Here is a 22227-nt window from a genome sequence, read left to right on the forward strand (position 1 = left end):
GACCGCTCAGGGCGCCGGCTTCCAGGGGGGCGCACGTGATGTGCAATCAACTGGCTCTGGCAGCATTTCTACCTGCTGGCTGCGGGCTCCGGATCAGTCTGTGGCTGCTGCGAGTGGTAGCTCTGCCCCCTGGTGCTGCTGGGGGTGATGGGGGCAAAGACTCCAGGAACCTGCTGCTTGCCGAGTCTGTGTGAGCTGGCCGTGCCAGTAGTGCCACCCCTCGCTCACAGACGAAGTCTGCGCTGCACACTAATCAGAGAGAGACCGGCTTGTCACTCCTGACTTCTGGCCATTTTCTGTCCCCGGCTACAAACAGAAAAGTGAGATTTCCCAACTGCCTCCAGGTTGGGGAGGGTGCCTATAAACGCTAAAGGAAGATCTGCTTGTATACTATACACTATTCATATGCCTAGTTATATACACTAAAAGGGGATCTGTTTATATATACTAAAGGGGGATCTGCCTATATACACCAAAGGGGGGGGGGGGGGGGGGAGGGGGAATCTGCCTATATAAGCTAAAGAGGGATCTGCCTATATATACTAAAGGGGGGGGGGGGGATCTGCCTGTATACACTAAAAGGGGTGGGGGGGAATCTGCCTATATACACCAAAAAGGGGGCATCTGCCTTTATACACGAAAAGAGGATCTTGCACATGTGTGTGCGTACGTGGGTGTGCGCGCGCATGCGAATAGGATGAAGGGGGGGGGCACCAAAATCTGGTACGCTCAGGGCGATGTGAAACCTAAGGCCGGCCCTGCTTAGAGCCTGTACATGCTGCTGCGCTTGCGCTGCATTTTTAAAATCGCATGCGTTTATAAATTGCAAAGCCTTCATGAAAATAGAAAAATCACCCCAGTGTGTACAGATCTTCACGATTTTCATGATTTTTCAAAATACTTTGCAATTAAAAAAAAGCATGCGATTTTAAAAAGCGCAGCAGTGTGTACAGGCCCTTACCTCAATCTAGACGCTTCCTACAGCCACCATTCTAACCCATGGGTCTCTCTACATCTAGTCAACGTCATTAGTTAAATAGGCTTCTTATAGCTGCAATCGAGGTCTTTGACGAATGCATCCAGACTTGGCATGCGCAGTAGAATGAATGTTCATGCACAAAAAAAAAAAAAAAAAAGTACATGAGCTGCCTAATGCTACAGTCTGGATGAGCTTGTCCACAATTGCAGTAGACGCTTCATTCTAACAGAGTACCTGTACCCTATAACCCTGTGCCCCGGCAACATAGGAGAGGACACGTGTACCCAGTGACCCGGCAGCGAAGGAGGAAGGACACAGGAAGAGGTGAGCATATGCTCCTCTGCAACACTCTACAAGCCTGGGTTAGAAAAAGAAGGAATACCGCTGCATCCCACACAAAGTTTGGGACAGTGCTCGACCGGGTCAGCAAGCCCACTTGAACACATGAAAACGAAATGGTCCACACTTGTCCAATGAAGTACATTTTATTACTGGACGGATACACAAATTCCACAAAGTCACATAGCTGACGTTTTTCGAACGTCTAGTTCTTAATCATAGCTCATATTTCTAACTATCTCTACAAGCCTGGGGGCGGGGGTACATTTTTAAATGGAGGGGAGGAGACTGGCTGACGGTTCTACGGTCAGCCCAAAATCAAAAACACTACTACCACCCCACTACCTTTAGAATAAGATCTTTCCAGCCTATGCAATTTGAAAGTTCTGATCAATTTCACAGAGAGAATGATCAAGATGATGAGAGGGGCACTATGGGCTCTATTCATAAAGCATTCCCACATGCGGTAATGCTGAAAACAGCTGACTTTACCGACCACTTAGCAAAATGTCAATTCATAAAAGCTGTTACCGCATGAAAAGATGAAATTCCAGAGCAGTGAGGTAAATTACGGCCTTGTGCAAGGATTATCTCAACACATGTTACTAAATGTCAAATAATATAGATTAGAGCAGGTGGTATTGGGATGGAGAATACCTTCTGTTTAGAAAAAGGGGATAAGAGAGAATAACAGCAAAGTTAATGGAGACAGATCTCCCAGGCAGCAGCAGTGAAAGCAGTACAAAAAAAGACTTTTCAGAATACCCCAGGCTGTGTTTTTTAACCTCTTGGGTACCTGTTTTCAGACACATTTCACATCAGAAAGCCTGCATGTGTAACATTTCGTGAAGTTCTTCTAAGCTGTGGCAATTAAATAGATTGTTTAAAAAGACTACTAGACAGATTAAGCACAGTTTCAGGGCAAGGAGAGGCAGTTTAAAAAAAAAAAAAAAATGCACATATAAAGGGAAGTTGGGGCTGCCTCTTTTATTGTAATGCTGTCTCTTCAGGAGAAAACGTATCAACTCAGGCAGCTTCTCATGTTACCGCCAGCCTAGAACCAGCCTAGTTCGGGAAATCCCCAACCTTCTATCGCAACTGTAAACATTTTTATGAATTAGCACACAGAAGTCTAAAATACCGAATGCGGTATTTTCTCTCCAAGATTTTTTTTCACCGCAAAGCCTTTTATGAATAGAGCCCACTGTGTTATATATGTCTGGCAGATTCAATGATCCAATCTGCCAGGAACATCAAGTAATGTATGGGCCCCTTTAGTAACAGTCATATTAGCCCCATTTCGATTTTATTGTATACTATAATCATATATAATAATTATAACATTATGTGCGTTGCTTATTTTGTGTATGAAATGCATTGTCTGAAGCTGAATTAACGAGTCCCTGATGAGAATGTCATAGGAACTAATTACACATGACATTTTGCAAGTAGGTAAATTGTCTGAAGTATGTCAGTATCTTGAGTATTACAGTATGTAGGTTCCATTACCATCTCCCTAGGTAAACAGGTGGTTGTCACACCAACAATGTGTGAGGCGGAAGCACACTGTAACTGTGCAATGTACAGATGATGGGACTTTATTCTAGGTAGCAAGGAGGCTACAGGAAGCTATTAATGCTGGATTCTAGTGATATTAAAGCAAGCTAGAGTCATACTTGCCACAGCTTTTGTTAAGGGTAAGGATGCTTTGTATAAAGCCTTACCTGCCTCTACAATGCCAGTTCTGATATTTTCTCCAGCACTTTGTGTACTTGCCCTATCTATCTATATATATATATATATATATATATATATATATATATATATATATATATATATATATATATATATATATATATATGTTTTGGCACGAGTGTAGCCATGCCTCCTCTACCCAACCCCCAAAAAAGAGAGTCTGGCTTACAGTCATATAGTAGCAAAGGGGTGTGGCCATGTCCACAAATTGGTTTCATGGGAGTTAGCCATGCCTCTATCCACACATGACTTGAGGCAAGCCTTTTGCAGAGCTGATATGTGGCTATGTGGATAAGTAGGAGGCATGGCTGAAAGTCCTGACTGCAGAGTGATTCTTCAGTAGGGATAGAAATTTGAATACATATAATAATTCTGAGTAGATGCAGGATTGTGCAAATTTTGTATACAGATTTAAGCAGCTTGAAAATGACCATTCAAATGTCACCTTCGGCAGTATACCATTGGTCCACCATCATGCTACATAAATTTACATAATCCTGCATCACTGTAATACATACATACAGTATTACATACAGCTCACTGACAATCCCTCAGTTCTCTAATCCTTATACACACATAGAAGAACCGTCGTTGTTGTTTATACACTGTCACTTCTAATGGGGCAAATTTATTATAATGGCCAAATTATATATAATGTGGAACACCCTTTTTATATAAGGGTACTGATGGCTCCCTTGTTATGTAGAGGTAACCATTGCATTTGCTAAACAGGACAATGATTGCTGCATTTGAAACTCAGCCACCCATGGTTGCTGCATTTGTCACTTTGCAGCTCATGGTTGCTGCATTTATCATTTTGAGTCTCAAGATTACGTGTGTGTGTGTGTGTGTGTGTGTGTGTGTGTGTGTGTGTGTGTGTGTGTGTGTGTGTGTGTGTGTGTGTGTGTGTGTGTGTGTGTGTGTGTGTGTGTGTGTGTGTGTGTGTGTGTGTGTGTGTGTGTGTGTGTGTGTGTGTGTGTGTGTGTGTGTGTGTGTGTGTGTGTGTGTGTGTGTGTGTGTAGTGACTTTCGAGTAGAAGTTATCCTGACCTGATTGTGATCATCTTAAGGGACCCATACACTGGTCAATTTCAGTCATCGATTGATCATCGATTCTATGAAATCTATCGACCGATTTGTGGCCCATTTCGAGCGATTTGATCTGACAGGATGGAAAATCTAGGTCAATCTGTTGCTGGCAGCAGATCGATGGCCCATAGAGTTCTATTGGATGTAATGGTCCGATAATTCATTTAGATCGATTTCCAATAGGTTTCGTTCTGAAATCTATTGGAAATCTGTTCCTAGTGTGTGTGTCACACATCAGATAGATTCCTGTCAGATTCAACTTGACAGGCACCTGACAGAAATCTATCTGATGGTTGAATCTGCTGCAAATCGATAAGGCTACTTTCCCACCAAGACGTTGCGTTTTAGGGGACGTTATGGTCGCATAACGTGCCCCTAACGCAACGTATGGTGGTGTTGAAGTTGGACGTCAGATTGAGCTGCATTATGCAGCTCTCAAAGCAGCCGCTCTAGGTTAGTGATAGGAAATCCGGATCTTTTTAAGGATTCGGATCATTTGAATCTGATCATTGAAAAGATCCGGATCTTTGAACCGATTCATTTGAATCATTTTACTAGGGAAGCAGGCTGGGTGAAATGACTAGCAGGACTTTCCCTGCACTGTACATTCTGTATGTTCCTGTTTCTTCCAGACAGACATCCACTGTGAACCGAATCTTTCATTGTGATGATCCGGATGATTCGACTCACAAAAAAGATCCGGATCAAATGAACGATTCGTTCATGATCCGGACAACACTACAGTCCTACCACGAGTCTCTGCAGTGCAGTGAATATTAATTAGCCATGTGGCTGGCCATGGAGGAGGGGAGACCTCCTCCTCCAACATTACTGAGCATGTGCAAGCAGTCTAACGCTGCTTAGCCCAGTATAACGTACAGCATGCAGCACTTTGTTTAAACGTGCTGCGTTACTATGTAACGCAACGTGTGCACTGTGAACAGCACAATTGATTTTTACAGTGCTGTAAGTTAGGCTGCGTTACTGGCTGCTGTAATGTGGCACTTTAACGTCCCACTGTGAAACCAGCCTTAGTGTATGGCCACCTTTAGATGAAAACTGAGCATTAGTACTGTCATCCCCACAATACCATTTCTTTATCTCACAAGATAGATTTCTAACTGACAGTTGCATGCTCCTGTTTGGTTCCTCCTTACTAATATACTTCTTGTACTCATCCTTCCCCCTATGCATATAACAAAAAAGGCTGCTCAGCTGTAGTCAAGTAGTGCATCTCTGCAGAGACCGTTCCTAAAAATTTCCTATGAAACAATCACCACCAATTGTTCTCAATAACAGTAAATAAGCATCTGTGCGTAGGCTTTAGTGTGTTAGAAAAAGCAATCAAGGGAAATTATCCTCAATGTGGATAAAGATGGCAGTAACAATTTGATGGAAGTTTCAACCTTGTTCATACAATAAAAATGTAAAATAGAGATTCTTGGATATGCAGTTCAATGATCTTCAGTGCAGAGGCACATAGCAAAGTACTGACTCCTGACTTCCATATTTGGAAGTGTAAGATTTATATTAAACAGAGCCAAAGCCTGATTTTATAATTATTATTATTTAGTATTTACATAGCGCTGACATCTTCCGTAGTGCTGTACAGAGTATTGTCTTGTCACTAACTGTCCCTCAGAGGGGCTCACGATCTAGTCTCTACCCTCATTCACATCTGAAATCGCAAAACGCTAACATTTTGCGGGAGTGATTTTATTGCGATTAGCGCAGTAAAAAAAAAAAAAAAAAAAAAAAAAAAAAAATCACTGGACACTCATGATTTTGAGCGATTGCGACCAGCGCTTTACTAAGCACTGTACCGTGATTGCTCCAGAATTGTAGCAAAAATGCTGCAAGGAACGAGTTTTGCAATTGGCGCTAATCACAAAAATGCCAGCGATCGGCGGCAATCGCGGCAGTGGGAACACTGCCATAGGTTAGAATAACCCCAGCGCTTTAAAAAGCGCTAGCACTTTGGCAATTAGAAAGGAATTGCCCGCTAATCACCCTACTGTGAATGGGCCCTAAGTATGTATTGTGTAGTGTATGTATTGTAGTCTAGGGCAAGTTTAGGGGAAGCCAATTAACTTATCTGTGAGCTTATCACTATGCCACCATGCAGAATAACCTCTGTGTGAGTTTACAGAATAAAATGATGGGGGGGGGGGGGGGGGGGGAGTGGTTTGGCTCATTTGGAAAATCACTAGCACAGATGTCTCACATTTCGTAGATATTCTGAAACATAACTACAATGAATATTAAATCTTATGAGCATTAATGGGTTAAAGTGCCACCTATAATTTGTAGACATTAACATATATGAGGAAGCAATATCTGTATAAGCAAGCGTTTATACAGCATCTCTTATCTTGGTTACAGCTCCTTTTAGGCTTCTTGCACACCAAGACGTTGTGTTAGGTGGCACGTTAAGGTCGCATAACGTGCACCTAACACAACGTATGGTGCTGCAAAAGCCGACGGTAGAGTGAGCCGCGTTAGGCTGCTCGATGCCCATAATATCTCCCAGAGTGGCGCTGATTGGCCAGCGGGACCACGTGATGCGGAGCGAGACACTCCGCATCACGTGGTCCCGCCGGCCAATCAGCGCCCGCCAGTGCAGTGAATATTAAGTAGCCATGTGCGCGGCTACTGTAGCTGGCTCTCCCCGCCTCCTCCGCCCCCCACTGCGCATGTGCAAACAGTCTAACGCGGCTATAGCCGCTCCAACGCCGTAGCATGCTGCACTTTGCACAGGACGTGCAGCGTTACATGTAACGCAACGTGGGCTGTGTGAACAGCCCACTTGTGTTACATTGCTGTGCGTTGGGGGAGCGTTACAGGCGCACTAACGTGCGCCTGTAACGTCTTGGTGTGCAAGCAGCCTTAAAGAGAGGGTCTAACTTATGTTGCCCATACATGGTACAATTTTTTTTTTCCTGGTTGGATAATTTCGTTCAATTCTGTTAGATCGAATGTGAAGATTTTTCCAACATGTCTGATCATATTTTCTTCGTAAAAATGGGATAATCTTTGTGTTTCTTGATTTAAAAAAAAGGGATTCTTTTCAATCTTCATTCAATTTGATTGTTTTGGTCGAACAAACGTGAAAATTGAACGTTTTTTATTGTACCGTGTATGGGCACCATAAAATGAACTCTGCTTGCAGTCTAATAGAAAAAAAATTGTAGGGTCCTTTTTACATTGGTCTGGAGATGCCTCGTCATGCGACTAAACAAATAAAAGTTGGCTTCTGGACTTGTGCCAAAAGGAATTCAGATCGCAGGAGTAACTGTTTTATTCATGGCAAGAAAGTCATGCTTTATAATAAGGTGTTTTGGTAATGCTGACATCACTATTTACATGCATCAGATTACAATGCATCGGAAAATACCCTTGGCAGTGAAAAGAGTGAATGCAGTACTATGAATAAATCATGGAAAAATAATAACTCCGTACTGCAGCAATTTTTTTTTTACATATCTAAACACGTCTCTTTACTCTACCTGTATACATTAAGCCTGATACCTGGACAACAAGCTGCCCATAGATGTAAGATTTCTCCACAAGTCTGGGTAACGATCTCGTTTGATTTTTGAGAGTGGTCATTTGTGCAAGTGCAGAAAACTCAAATCAAGTGAGTCAGGAAACCTGATTCTATTTTGGGTTTTGGGTACCTGGAGTTGGAGGCTGCATAAACTGAGGAGTCTGAGTCCGATGATTTTTGTACCGACTCCACAACCCTGTCCCAGCTACTGACTTGTCCATTATCTTACTGCTGGAATGCCGTGAGGAAATCACATTATGTAAAACAAGCATAAGAGCAGTACAGGTTCTATGTTGGGAATACATAATGCGTTTTTGCAGTCAAATTGCCGTTTGATCATGTTTCGATTTGTTTTCCGCTCAATTCTCCTATCTTTTCTTATCAATTTCCATTCACTTATATCAGACAGCGAGCGGTATAACGATCGAAAGTGAGATTGGACAGGACAGAAATTATCGAACAATCTGCCTAAAAAACGCATGGTGTATTCCCAGCATTATACACAAGCCAGATAGAAGCTCACAATGCTCCTGATTGTGTTGGTTCAGACAGACGTCTGATAGCGTCTGTCCTCCTCGTTTATCACCAGGATCCATTACGTCCTGCATTCAGATGAACGAAAGGGTGGAGAAAATAAAAGGTAAAATGCACTGTGGTGAAGGCTTCCATTCATCAAAATGGATCCCACCGCTAAACGATGTGGACAGAAGCCCCCAGTCATCCATTTGATCCGACCTCTAGAATGTTCTCACAGTTTATTCAGACATTTTTTAACTTCTTCCTTTCTTTGCACCATGATTGTATGAATAATCCAGGGCTTAGACAAATACATGTTGAAACCTATGGAAATAGTGTTTATTTATCGTTTATTAAATATATACATTTACGTTACGATTTATGCATACTTTTCCCTGATCCATGTGGACATGGATATGGCTGAATGCGTCAAAACATTTTTCAAGGAAACCTTTAGGCTACTTTCCCACCAAGACGTTGCGTTTTAGGGGACGTAATGGTCGCATATCGTGCCCCTAACGCAACGCATGGTGGTGTTGAAGTTGGACGTCAGATTGAGCTGTGTTATGCAGCTCTCAAAGCAGCCGCTCTAGGTTAGTGATAGGAAGTCCGGCTCTTTTTAAGGATTCGGATCATTTGAATCTGATCATTGAAAAGATTCAGATCTTTGACCCGAATCATTTGAATCATTTTACTAGGGAAGCAGACTGGGTGAAATGACTAGCAGGACAGGGCTTTCCCTGCACTGTACATTCTGTATGTTCCTGTTTCTTCCAGACAGACATCCTGTGAACCGAATCTTTCATTGTGATGATCCGGATGATTCGACTCACAAAAAAGATCCGGGTTAAATGAACGATTAGTTCATGATCCGGACAACACTACAGTCCCACCAGGAGTCTCCACAGTGCAGTGAATATTAATTAGCCATGTGGCTGGCCGAAGAGGAGGAGGGGAGACCTCCTCCTCCAACATTACTGAGCATGTGCAAACAGTCTAACGTGGCTTAGCCCAGTATAACGTACAGCATACAGCACTTTGTTTAAACATGCTGCGTTACAATGTAACGCAACGTGTGCACTGTGAACAGCACATTGATTTTACAGTGCTGTGAGTTAGGCTGCGTTACTGGCTGCTGTAACGTGGGACTTTAATCTCCCACTGTGAAGCCAGTCTTAAGTACTGTCTGGACCTTTATTCATTCTCAAATGTGCATTATTATATAGTTTTAGGGAGTATAGCTGAAATTAAAAATAATTTTTTTTTACCAAACTAATCTAAGTAAGCAGAATAAAAGGGCCGTCTCTAATAATTAATTTTCTCCAATAATGGGGGATGGGGTTGTTTGGTCTGTGATCTAGCTGCAACTCACACACCTTAATCTTAGGGCCCTCAAATAACTCAAAAGCTGCCTACTGGCAAAACTTACACTTCGATAGCAGAAGTGGATGTAGGTAACCATAGCTTTGCATTGAAACATTTTGTAACCATTATTCCCAACTGCATAAAGTAAAGTGGCAGTAAAATAAGCTTTCCCAGTGTGACCTCCATTCACAGAGTCAGCTGTAACCAAAAAGCCTATAATAGATGTGTGCTTTAAATTGGATCCTGAAATAGTCTGAAAACTGTTACTTGACACCATACTACAGCTTGGACATTTCCTGAAGCAGCAGGTCACAAAATCTGTCCACCCTCCCCTTTCTTGGTCTGCACTTGCTTGTTTGTAGGAAGAGCATTTTCTGGCTGCTCCTCCATTCACTCGCCCTAAAAAGCCTAAATAGATATAGTAAATACTAAGAGCCTAACATTCCCAGTTTGCTCATCCAAAGGAGACAAACACTGACCAACTGTCTGGGGTCTGTAAAAAAGTAACTTGGACATTAAATCTGCAACTTTGGCCTACTTAAAAGGTTTGCATAAAACACAGGAAGCAATCCATACACTTGAGATGTAATTTTTAGAGTTACAGACTTATTTTTATCCCAGGAGTCTTTACCTATTGTATTCCATTTATTGCCAAGATTAGTGACAAGTAAAAAACTATAGAAAAATCTAATTCTAAGCCAAATTAACCATGCAATAGTGTATTTCATTTGCTATGGCCCATCACTCATTTAATTGAAGCTGCAGCCAAGTGTGAATCAGAGACATTTAGCCATTTACTATAATTTTACTGAACAAGAAAACTTCACTAAGCGAGCGATGCACTGCTCTCACCACAAATTACTGCTCACTATACTGGAAAAGCTCAAGGAAAAACAGCTGTATGACGGATGCCACACACTGTTGGATCTAGTCTGGCCTGAAAGGCATAGGATACCTTCTAGGTGAACTACTAATTGGGGATTATTAAAATGATGCCAAAATACACCAGCCACAATACAGCAGAATTCCACTCAAAATCAATCACACTGCCCCTCTATTTGAAGTTTTTGGGGCTCTTGAAACAAAACTTATAATAAAGACATTTTGGAAAACCTATTCCAAAGTTAAAGAGGAGCTGTTAGGTATAAGGTCTCAGAGAAAATAAACACATATATCAGTAGCTAAAGATTGGCTGTACTTACATTACATATGCATTTCACTGTCCACGTTTGGATTTCACAGAATTTGTATATAGTATATGCAGAGATAGATGCTCCTGACAGCTCATGGCAGGCTCCATGTTTTTCTGTCAAATGTGTCGTCATGTCCTGCCTGCTTCCTGATCACAGATAAGCTCCTACTTGAACAACACAGTGTGCAGTGAATATTAATGAGCCATGTGGCTAGGAACAATAGCTGACTCCTGCAGAGTACTCTGCCCCGAGATTTATCAGTGCTACACGCTGGACTGATTACAAGCTTCTGTAACGTCTCATTAGCAGCCGAGGGGAGGGCCCCAGAATGCTTTGCAGTTTAGTTTGCGGCTTGCGTCCTTATGGGTCTATAACAGACTTGCTGATAAGCACACATCAAAGGTAACTGAGATTTTTATCTTCACTAATGGCTTTTGGGCTTCCTTCTAAACTGTTTAACACAGGAGAATAGAGGTTTAAATTAGCTTCTGCAGCCTGACAGTTACTCTTTAAAGCACGTCTGAACTGGGGCAAAAAGATGGCTTACTTACCTGGGCCTTCTTCCAGGCTGCCCTAATCTTGGAGGCTCCTCAGTGTGTTTGGGGTACCCTTAGGTGTGCCGCTGTCCCAGTCAGAAAAATCTCTGCCCAGTCTTGGTTGTGGTCTACTGCACACAGCAGCCGCATCCATGCTCCTACTCTATTGCGCTACCCTTGTGGGGAGCATTCACCCATGCACAGTTCACAAAATAATGTAGGCACAGAACGCTCCCAGCAGCAGGGGTGCGATCATGTAGGCTTGCTGTGGGACCAAAATGACTACTGTGACTTGGAAGAAACCCTAGGTAAGTAAAAGTCCTCTTTTTTAGGCCAGCTCAGGTGTGCTTTAATATGCTGATCATTCAGTACTAGAGACAGTCAATGAGATGTTTATAATTTTGGACAGCATGCAAATTTAACACAGATTGTATATTGCTTGGAATTGGGACAATGAAATGAACAAACAATTTTTGTGCAGTTCTAAGTTGGATACAATCAGTCAGGGGTTAACTCTAAATGCCCACATTCCCTCAATATAAAGACAGGGACTATATTAACTGTAAGATGGAGGAGGGACTTCCATTCACATTCTGATCACTGGTATCCATTAATGGTCAAAATTCTATATACATTCTTGTGGAAAAATTAGGATACCCAATAATTAGGTCTTTATTAAGTAATGTCACACATCAATGTCTAACCTTATTTTTATTATTATGTGTTCTCTTGTAAATGTCAGGCTGGCCTCGATGTATCTCTTAAGGTGGCCATACACTTATAGATTTACAGCAGATTCCACCATCAGATAGATTTCTGTCAGATGCCTGTCAAGTCGAATCTGACAGGAATTTATCTGATGTGTGACACGCACTAGGAACAGATTTCCAATAGATTTCAGGATTAAATCTATTGGAAAGCTATCTAAATGCATTATTGGACTATTAGATCCAATGCAACTCTATGGGCAGATCGACCTAGATTTTCCATCCTGTCAGATCAAATCGATCGAAAGCGGATGCAAACTGAATGATCGGCTGATTTGATAGAAACGATGTCTGATCGATTGATTCCATAGAATCGATTGATGGCTGAAATCGACCAGTGTATGGATCCCTTTAGAGAGCAAAGGATTCCTCCTTGCATACCTCCCATGCAAATTAAAGTTGTGCAATCTCTTTCTGATTTAAGAGGCATGAAATTTCCCCATCAACAGTAGCAAGAACCTGCTGTAGGTCCCATGATGATATTTTAGGATTTTGGGAAACTTTTAGCATCTTGGGGTCTGTCTTGAGGTGAACTTGCTTGGATGGGCAGATTGGCAGTTGTTTTGAAAGTCCTCTACTTATAGATTATTTTATGGACAGTGGAATGGTTGATTTGAAATTGTTTTAAGTTGCCTAAAAATCCCTTACCAGACTTATAAAGCTGCTACAATTTACTTTTGAGGGCTCTTTCACAGTGCAACGTTAAAGTCGCACGTTATAAAATACTTTAACGCAGAGTAACACACAGCAATGCAAAGTTTGTGCGACATTAGTGTGTAATGTGTAGCATTATTAACCACTTAACGACCGCCTAACGCCGATAGGCATCGTCAGGTCGCAAGTGGTTTCCCATGGAAACGGCCGCGTCAGTTCACGGAGGGTGTCTCCGTGAACAGCCTGTGAGCCTCCAATCGCGGCTCGCAGGCTAATTGTAAACACGCGGGGAAGAAATCCCTGCTGTTTACATCAAACGGCGCTGCTGCGCAGCAGCACTGTAAAGGAGATCGGCAATCCCCAGCCTCTGATTGGCCGGGGATCGCTGGCATCTGATAGGCTGAAGCCTATCCTAGGCGGCACAGAATGGATCGCCGTCCTGTGCCGCCCACAACAAGAGGGGGAGGGAGGAAATCACTGCGGAGGGGGGCTTTGAGGAGCCCCCCCGCCGCAAAACACAGATAGCCGGCGGCGATCAGACCCCTCCCCCCAGCAGGTCATCCCCCTAGTGGGGAAAAAAAAGGAAGGGGGGGGGGGGGGATCTGGTCGCCCTGGCTGAAACCTGATCTGTGCTGTGGGCTGGAGAGCCCACGTAGCACAGATCAGTGCAGAATAGCCTGGTCCTCAAGTGGTTAAAAAGTGCTGCATGCTGTGTGTTTAGCAATGAATCTGCTGCGTTACTTGTATTGCACATGCTTAGTAATGTTTTTTTTTTTCCTTTAAAATGCTCCGCATGCACAGTTTTCGTTCCATAGTAAATACATTTTCTAACGTGCGACTTTAACGTCGCACTGGGAAAGTGTATATGCATTGCATTAGGGCCGCGTTGTGCGACCTTAACGTCGCATCAAACGCAATGTCCTACTGTGTAAGTAGTCTGAAGGCCTCATACTCTCTTGATCTTGCCATGGTGTCCACTCTCACCTCAACAGTCAGAAGAACATCAAGGCTCAAATGCAATTCACCATTTCTCCTGACTTTTCACCTAGGTGATATTTTCATAAGTCCTCATAAAATGCCTTTTAAGCTAACAGCAAAAAAGAAAACACTCAAAATATTTTTAATACAGTACTTTTTCACCAACGTTTGGATATTTTTCAAATGTACAATGCTGAAAAGCTATTTTAACCACTTGAGGACTACAGTCTTTCTAACCCTTAAGGACCAGGCACTTTTTTTCCACTCAGACCACTGCAGCTTTCACGGTTTATTGCTCGCTCATACAACCTACCACCTAAATGAATTTTGGCTCCTTTTCTTGTCACTAATAAAGCTTTCTTTTGGTGCTATTTGATTGCTCCTGCGATTTTTACTTTTTATTATATTCATCAAAAAAGACATGAATTTTGGCAAAAAAATGATTTTTTTAACTTTCTGTGCTGACAATTTTCAAATAAAGTAAAATTTCTGTATACATGCAGCGCGAAAAATGTGGACAAACATGTTTTTGATTAAAAAAACCCCATTCAGTGTATATTTATTGGTTTGGGTAAAAGTTATAGCGTTTACAAACTATGGTGCAAAAAGTGAATTTTCCCATTTTCAAGCATCTCTGACTTTTCTGACCCCCTGTCATGTTTCATGAGGGGCTAGAATTCCAGGATAGTATAAATACCCCCCAAATGACCCCATTTTGGAAAGAAGACATCCCAAAGTATTCACTGAGAGGCATAGTGAGTTCATAGAAGATATTATTTTTTGTCACAAGTAAGCGGAAAATGACACTTTGTGACAAAAAAAAGAAAAAAAAAAAGAATCCATTTCTTCTAACTTGCGACAAAAAAAAATGAAATCTGCCACGGACTCACCATGCCCCTCTCTGAATACCTTGAAGTGTCTACTTTCCAAAATGGGGTCATTTGTGGGGTGTGTTTACTGTCCTCGCATTTTGGGGGGTGCTAATTTGTAAGCACCCCTGTAAAGCCTAAAAGTGCTCATTGGACTTTGGGCCCCTTAGCGCAGTTAGGCTGCAAAAAAGTGCCACACATGTGGTATTGCCGTACTCAAGAGAAGTAGTAGAATGTGTTTTGGGGTGTATTTTTACACATACCCATGCTGGGTGGGAGAAATATCTCTGTAAATGACAATTTTTTCATTTTTTTTTTACACACAATTGTCCATTTACAGAGTTATTTCTCCCACCCAGCATGGGTAGGTGTAAAAATACACCCCAAAACACATTGTACTACTTCTCCCGAGTACGGCGATACCACATGTGTGGCACTTTTTTGCACCCTAACTGCGCTAAAGGGCCCAAAGTCCAATGAGTACCTTTAGGATTTCACAGGTCATTTTGCGGAATTTGATTTCCAGACTACTCCTCACGGTTTAGGGCCCCTAAAATGCCAGGGCAGTATAGGAACCCCACAAATGACCCCATTTTAGAAAGAAGACACCTCAAGGTATTCCGTTAGGAGTATGGTGAGTTCATAGAAGATTTTATTTTTTGTCAAAAGTTAGCGGAAAATTGATTTTTATTGTTTTTTTCACAAAGTGTCATTTTCCACTAACTTGTGACAAAAAATAAAATCTTCTATGAACTCACCATACTCCTAACGGAATACCTTGAGGTGTCTTCTTTCTAAAATGGGGTCATTTGTGGGGTTCCTATACTGCCCTGGCATTTTAGGGGCCCTAAACCGTGAGGAGTAGTCTGGAAATCAAATTCCGCAAAATGACCTGTGAAATCCTAAAGGTACTCATTGGACTTTGGGCCCTTTAGCGCAGTTAGGGTGCAAAAAAGTGCCACACATGTGGTATCGCCGTACTCGGGAGAAGTAGTACAATGTGTTTTGGGGTGTATTTTTACACATACCCATGCTGGGTGGGAGAAATAACTCTGTAAATGGACAATTGTGTGTAAAAAAAATCAAAAGATTGTCATTTACAGAGGTATTTCTCCCACCCAGCATGGGTATGTGTAAAAATACACCCCAAAACACATTGTACTACTTCTCCCGAGTATGGCAATACCACATGTGTGGCACTTTTTTGCACCCTAACTGCGCTAAAGGGCCCAAAGTCCAATGAGTACCTTTAGGATTTCACAGGTCATTTTGCGAAATTTGATTTCCAGACTACTCCTCACGGTTTAGGGCCCCTAAAATGTCAGTTCAGTATAGGAACCCCACAAATGACCCCATTTTAGAAAGAAGACACCCCAAGGTATTCCGTTAGGAGTATGGTGAGTTCATAGAAGATTTTATTTTTTGTCACAAGTTAGTGGAAAATGACACTTTGTGAAAAAAACAATAAAAATCAATTTTCCGCTAACTTTTGACAAAAAATAAAATCTTCTATGAACTCACCATACTCCTAACGGAATACCTTTGGGTGTCTTCTTTCTAGAATGGGGTCATTTGTGGGGTTACTATACTGCCCTGGCATTTTAGGGGCCCTAAACCGTGAGGAGTAGTCTTGAAACCAAATGTCGCAAAATGACCTGTGAAATCCTAAAGGTACTCATTGGACTTTGGGCCCCTTAGCGTACTTAGGGTGTAAAAAAGTGCCACACATGTGGTACCGCCGTACTCAGGAGAAGTAGTATAATGTGTTTTGGGGTGTATTTTTACACATACCCATGCTAAGTGGGAGAAATATCTCTGTAAATGACAATTGTTTGATTTGTTTTACACACAATTGACCATTTACATAGAAATTTCTCCCACCCAGCATGGGTATGTGTAAAAATACACCCCAAAACACATTATACTACTTTTCCTGAGTACGGCGGTACCACATGTGTGACACTTTTTTGCAGCCTAGGTGCGCTAAGGGGCCCAACGTCCTATTCACGGGTGATTTTGAGGCATTTGTTTTCTACACTACTCCTCGCGGTTTAGGGCCCCTAAAATGCCAGGGCAGTATAGGAACCCCACAAGTGACCCCATTTTAAAAAGAAGACACCCCAAGGTATTCCGTTAGGTGTATGGCGAGTTCATAGAAGATTTTATTTTTTGTCACAAGTTAGTGAAAAATGACACTTTGTGAAAAAAAACCAATAAAAAATCAATTTCCGCTAACTTTTGACAAAAAATAAAATCTTCTATGAACTCGTCATACACCTAACAGAATACCTTGGGGTGTCTTTTTTTCTAAAATGGGGTCACTTGTGGGGTTCCTATACCGCCCTGGCATTTTACGGGCCCAAAACCGTGAGTAGTCTGGAAACCAAATGTCTCAAAATGACTGTTCAGGGGTATAAGCATCTGCAAATTTTGATGACAGGTGGTCTATGAGGGGGCGAATTTTGTGGAACCGGTCATAAGCAGGGTGGCCTTTTAGATGACAGGTTGTATTGGGCCTGATCTGATGGATAGGAGTGCTAGGGGGGTGACAGGAGGTGCTAGGGGGGTGACAGGAGGTGATTGATGGGTGTCTCAGGGGGTGGTTAGAGGGGAAAATAGATGCAATCAATGCACTGGGGAGGTGATCGGAAGGGGGTCTGAGGGGGATCTGAGGGTTTGGCCGAGTGATCAGGAGCCCACACGGGGCAAATTAGGGCCTGATCTGATGGGTAGGTGTGCTAGGGGGTGACAGGAGGTGATTGATGGGTGTCTCAAGGTGTGATTAGAGTTGGGAATAGATGCAAGCAATGCACTGGCGAGGTGATCAGGGCTGGGGTCTGAGGGCATTCTGAGGGTGTGGGCGGGTGATTGAGTGCCCTAGGGGCAGATAGGGGTCTAATCTGATAGGTAGCAGTGACAGGGGGTGATTGATGGGTAATTAGTGGGTGTTTAGGGTAGAGAACAGATGTGAACACTGCACTTGGGAGGTGATCGGACGTCGGATCTGCGGGCGATCTATTGGTGTGGGTGGGTGTTCAGTTTGCCCGCAAGGGGCAGGTTAGGGGCTGATTGATGGGTGGCAGTGACAGGGGGTGATTGATGGGTGGCAGTGACAGGGGGTGATTGATGGGTGATTGACAGGTGATTGACAGGTGATCAGTGGGTTATTACAGGGAAGGACAGATGTAAATAATGCCCTGGCGAATTGATAAGGGGGGGTCTGAGGGCAATCTGAGCGTGTAGGCGGGTGATTGGGTGCCCGCAAGGGGCAGATTAGGGTCTGATCTGATGGGTAACAGTGACAGGTGGTGATAGGGGGTGATTGATGGGTGATTAGTGAGTGTTTAGAGGAGAGAATAGATGGAAACACTGCGCTTGGGTGGTGATCTGATGTCGGATCTGCGGGCGATCTATTGGTGTGGGTGGGTGATCAGTTTGCCCGCAAGGGGCAGGTTAGGGGCTGATTGTTGGGTGGCAGTGACAGGGGGTGATTGATGGGTGATAGGTGATTGGCAGGTGATTGACAGGTGATCAGTGGGTTATTACATGGAAGGACAGATGTAATTAATGCACTGGTGAATTGATAAGGGGGGGGGGGGGTCTGAGGGCAATCTGAGCGTGTGGGCGGGTGATTGGGTGCCCGCAAGGGGCAGCTTAGGGTCTGATCTGATAGGTAACAGTGACAGGTGGTGATAGGGGGTGATTGATGGGTGATTGATGGGTAATTAGTGGGTGTTTAGAGAAGATAACAGATGTAAACAATACATTTGGGAGGTAATCTGACGGCGGGTTTGCGGGCGATCTAATGGTGTGGGTGGGAGATCAGATTGCCCGCAAGGGGCAGGTTAGGGGCTGATTGATGGGTGGCAGTGACAGGGGGTGATTGATGGGTGATAGGTGATTGGCAGGTGATTGACAGGTGATCAGTGGGTTATTACAGGGAAGAACAGATGTAATTAATGCACTGGCGAATTGATAAGGGGGGGTCAGAGGGCAATCTGAGCGTGTTGGCGGGTGATTGGGTGCCCGCAAGGGGCAGATTAGGGTCTGATCTGATAGGTAAAAGTGACAGGTGGTGATAGGGGGTGATTGATGGGTGATTGATGGGTAATTAGTGGGTGTTTAGAGGAGAGAATAGATGTAAACAATGGATTTGGGAGGTGATCTGATGTCGGATCTGCGGGCGATCTATTGGTGTGGGTGGGTGATCAGATTGCCCGCAAGGGGCAGGTTAGGGGCTGATTGTTGGGTGGCAGTGACAGGGGGTGATTGATGGGTGATTGATGGGTGATTGATGGGTGATTGACAGGTTATCAGGGAAGATAGATGCATACAGTACACAGGGGGGGGGGTTCTGGGGAGAATCTGAGGGGTGGGGGGGGGGGGTGATCAGGAGGGGGCAGGGGGCAGGGGGGGATATAAAAAAAAAAATAGCGTTGACAGATAGTGACAGGGAGTGATTGATGGGTTATTAGGGGGGTGATTGGGTGCAAACAGGGGTCTGGGGGGTGGGCAGGGGGGGGTCTGAGGGGTGCTGTGGGCGATCAGTGGGCGGGGGGGGCAGATCAGTGTGTTTGGGTGCAGACTAGGGTGGCTGCAGCCTGCCCTGGTGGTCCCTCGGACACTGGGACCACCAGGGCAGGAGGCAGCCTGTATAATACACTTTGTATACATTACAAAGTGTATTATACACTTTGTATGCGGCGATCGCGGGGTTAACATCCCGCCGGCGCTTCCGTATGGCCGGCGGGATGTTACGGCGGGTGGGCGGAGCCAGTTGCCGGGGGAAGCGCGCGTCATCAATGACGCGATCGCTCCCCCGGCATGCCTAAAGGACGCGCCGCCTGAAGGCGTATTGCGGTCCTTTAGGCATCCACTTTGCCGCCGCCCATGGGCTGTGGGCGGTCGGCAAGTGGTTAAAGAGAAGATGAAAATTATCTCCTAGGAGATAACTCAGGAAAAAAAAAAAGTTATAAGTGCATATGGTCCCAAATGTCTAAGGTTGAAATGGGCAAACCGCCTTCAAAAACCAGAGCAATGATTTTCTGATCATGGACACCTGATGCGATACACCTGTGCTTTGCTTTCATAGGGTTTCCACATTTTTTAACGTGACTATCATTATATGGGTTATAGACTTTTTTTCTGTAAATCATAAATGAAGGTGAAAAAAAAAAAAAAAAAAGCATACATTAACTGTTCAGTTGTTCTGAGGGTCTCATTCTGTTGCTATGCATTTTTGTGCACTTTAGCATGCATATCAACTGACTAATAGGGAAACATGGAAGTCGCTTTCACCTGCGCTGTGTATGGCTTATGCCCTGCTTTAAGCTCACCAGAGCGGATTCAATGCAAACCAGCCATAAGAGATTTCTTCCTCCCTTACTCTCTGCAAATCAGACAATGCTCACAAAAAACTGCATTTTAGCAAAACTTTTTTTTTTTTTTTGGGAGGGGGGAGATCTGTTTAAATAATATAAAAGCTGCCATTTTAACGTATACCTGTGTACTACCATCAGGCTTCACCGCAGGCATTATGCTTTGAATCCCACAATCCTGTGCAAGCTTCATTACTTTACATGCAAACAACATTTTTCAAAGTCTCTAACCAGTCTCCCCAGATGACAATTCTTAAGGCCCGTTTATAGGTTTACCATTGATTTGTGGGCTGTTTAAAGGAAACCTGTACCAAAAAAAATGTCCTGATGTTTCAGATTTTTATTTTCAGTTGTAAAGAGTTCAACTTTGACTGTAAATTGTGCACAGCAGCCATATCACCATGATGTAAAACCTGGTTCATTAAGCTTCTAACAAAAAATGTGTTTTTATTTACTTTTTAGGAGAATCTCAAAGACATTTGATTGCTGTTGGACTGCCTCATTTGCATACATGAAGTACTGAATGAAGTATTTTTCATTTTTTTTTTAAAAAAACCTAGGCTTAGTACTATATTTAGCCATATTCATCTCATGTCACATGGCAGTTCAGGTACAGCTTTTTGAATAGTTGGGTGTCTAGAAGTTCTTGGGTCACCCAGTGCAAGGCCTGCTCTGGGTTAATGAAAGGATCTCAGATCACTCACTCTAGATCAGGCATTTGTTTTTTGCTATGAGATTTTTTTCTATGTGCGATTCATTGAGGGCTATTTATTGAATGTCTGTGGGTTCAGTCCTATGCAGGAGACCCCCCCCCCCCACACACACACACATCAAAATTAGACTCAATTAACACAAAAGCAATATTCAAATAGCAAAAGAAGGATCAATGAATGATATATTATAAGAAAGGAGGTTCTTGAAACCATTGCTGGCAAAACATTTCTGGGAGGCTTGCTATTGGGCAAACGAACGATGATGGTCTATTTTGGAAAAGCTTGATGGATTGACAGGCCGGGGATGCTGTAGTTAGGATTAATTGAGAAATGAAGACTTTTAGTTTAAGGTGCTTTCTCAGAATTAATTATATTGCTTCTCCATATATTTGAACCTATTAAGTTTGCACCTACCCATAGTGGGGCTTGTTTCTCATACGCAGGTGTGTGTATGGGTGTGTATGCATGTATATATATACCGTATGTGTGAACTGGAGACTTAAAGGGAACCTAAACTGAGAAGGATATGGATGTTTCCTTTTACAATAATACCAGTCCTGCTGATCCTGTGTCTCTAATACGTTTAGCCACAGCCCCTGAACAAGCATGCAGATCAGGTGCTCTGACTGAAGTCAGACTGGATTAGCTGCATGCTTGTTTCAGGTGTGTGATTCAGCCACTGCTGCAGCAATAGGTCAGCAGCGCTGCCAGGCAACTGGTATTGTTTAAAAGGAAACATCCATATCCCTCTCAGTTAAGGTTCCCTTTAAAGGAAAGGTTCAGGGAGGGTGGAGGAAAAATAAAAATCAATTTCCACTTACCTGGGGCTTCCTCCAGCCCGTGGCAGGCAGGAGGTGCCCTCGCCGCTCCGCAGGCTCCCGGTGGTCTCCGGTGGCCGACCCGACCTGGCCAGGCCGGCTGCCAGGTCGGGCTCTTCTGCGCTCCAAGTCCTGGTACTTCTGCGTCCCACGCCGGCGCTCTGACGTCATCGGACGTCCGCCGGGCTGTACTGCGCATGCGCAGTAGTTCTGTGCATGCACAGTACAGCCCGGCGGACGTCCGATGACGTCAGAGCGCCGGCGTGGGATGCAGAAGAGCCCGTCCTTGGAGCGCAGAAGAGCCCGACCTGGCAGCCGGCCTGGCCAGGTCGGGTCGGCCACCGGAGACCACCGGGAGCCTGCGGAGCGGCGGCGAGGGCACCTCCTGCCTGCCACGGGCTGGAGGAAGCCCCAGGTAAGTGGAAATTGATTTTTATTTTTCCTCCACCCTCCCTGAACCTTCCCTTTAAGCTACGTACACACATGCGACAACGATCGTTCGTTGTGAACGACGAACGATCTTTTAATTGAGGAAAGAACGACCTAAGTAAAGTTAGCTTTTAAATGTGTGTAACGATCTGATCGTTAGAACGAACGTTACATCACGTAAAGCAACTATTGCTCTTGCGCATCAAAATGAAAAGTTCCATGGAGAAATAGCGAAATGCGCATGTCAAGCCTAGTACGAACGACCGTTTCCAACGGTGTACTACTTTTACAAACGATCGTCGT

At 43.7% G+C, this 22227-nt stretch overlaps 1 protein-coding gene across 19 annotated transcripts in view; it reads right to left on the reverse strand.

Annotated features, from left to right (window-relative positions):
- SNAP91 (synaptosome associated protein 91) overlaps positions 1-22227 on the reverse strand; it is a 195083-nt gene that overhangs the window by 90655 nt on the left and 82201 nt on the right. The gene's annotated exons all lie outside the window — the stretch shown is intronic.

Source organism: Hyperolius riggenbachi, chromosome 4 (assembly GCF_040937935.1).
Source record: "Hyperolius riggenbachi isolate aHypRig1 chromosome 4, aHypRig1.pri, whole genome shotgun sequence".
Classification (NCBI taxonomy): domain Eukaryota; kingdom Metazoa; phylum Chordata; class Amphibia; order Anura; family Hyperoliidae; genus Hyperolius; species Hyperolius riggenbachi.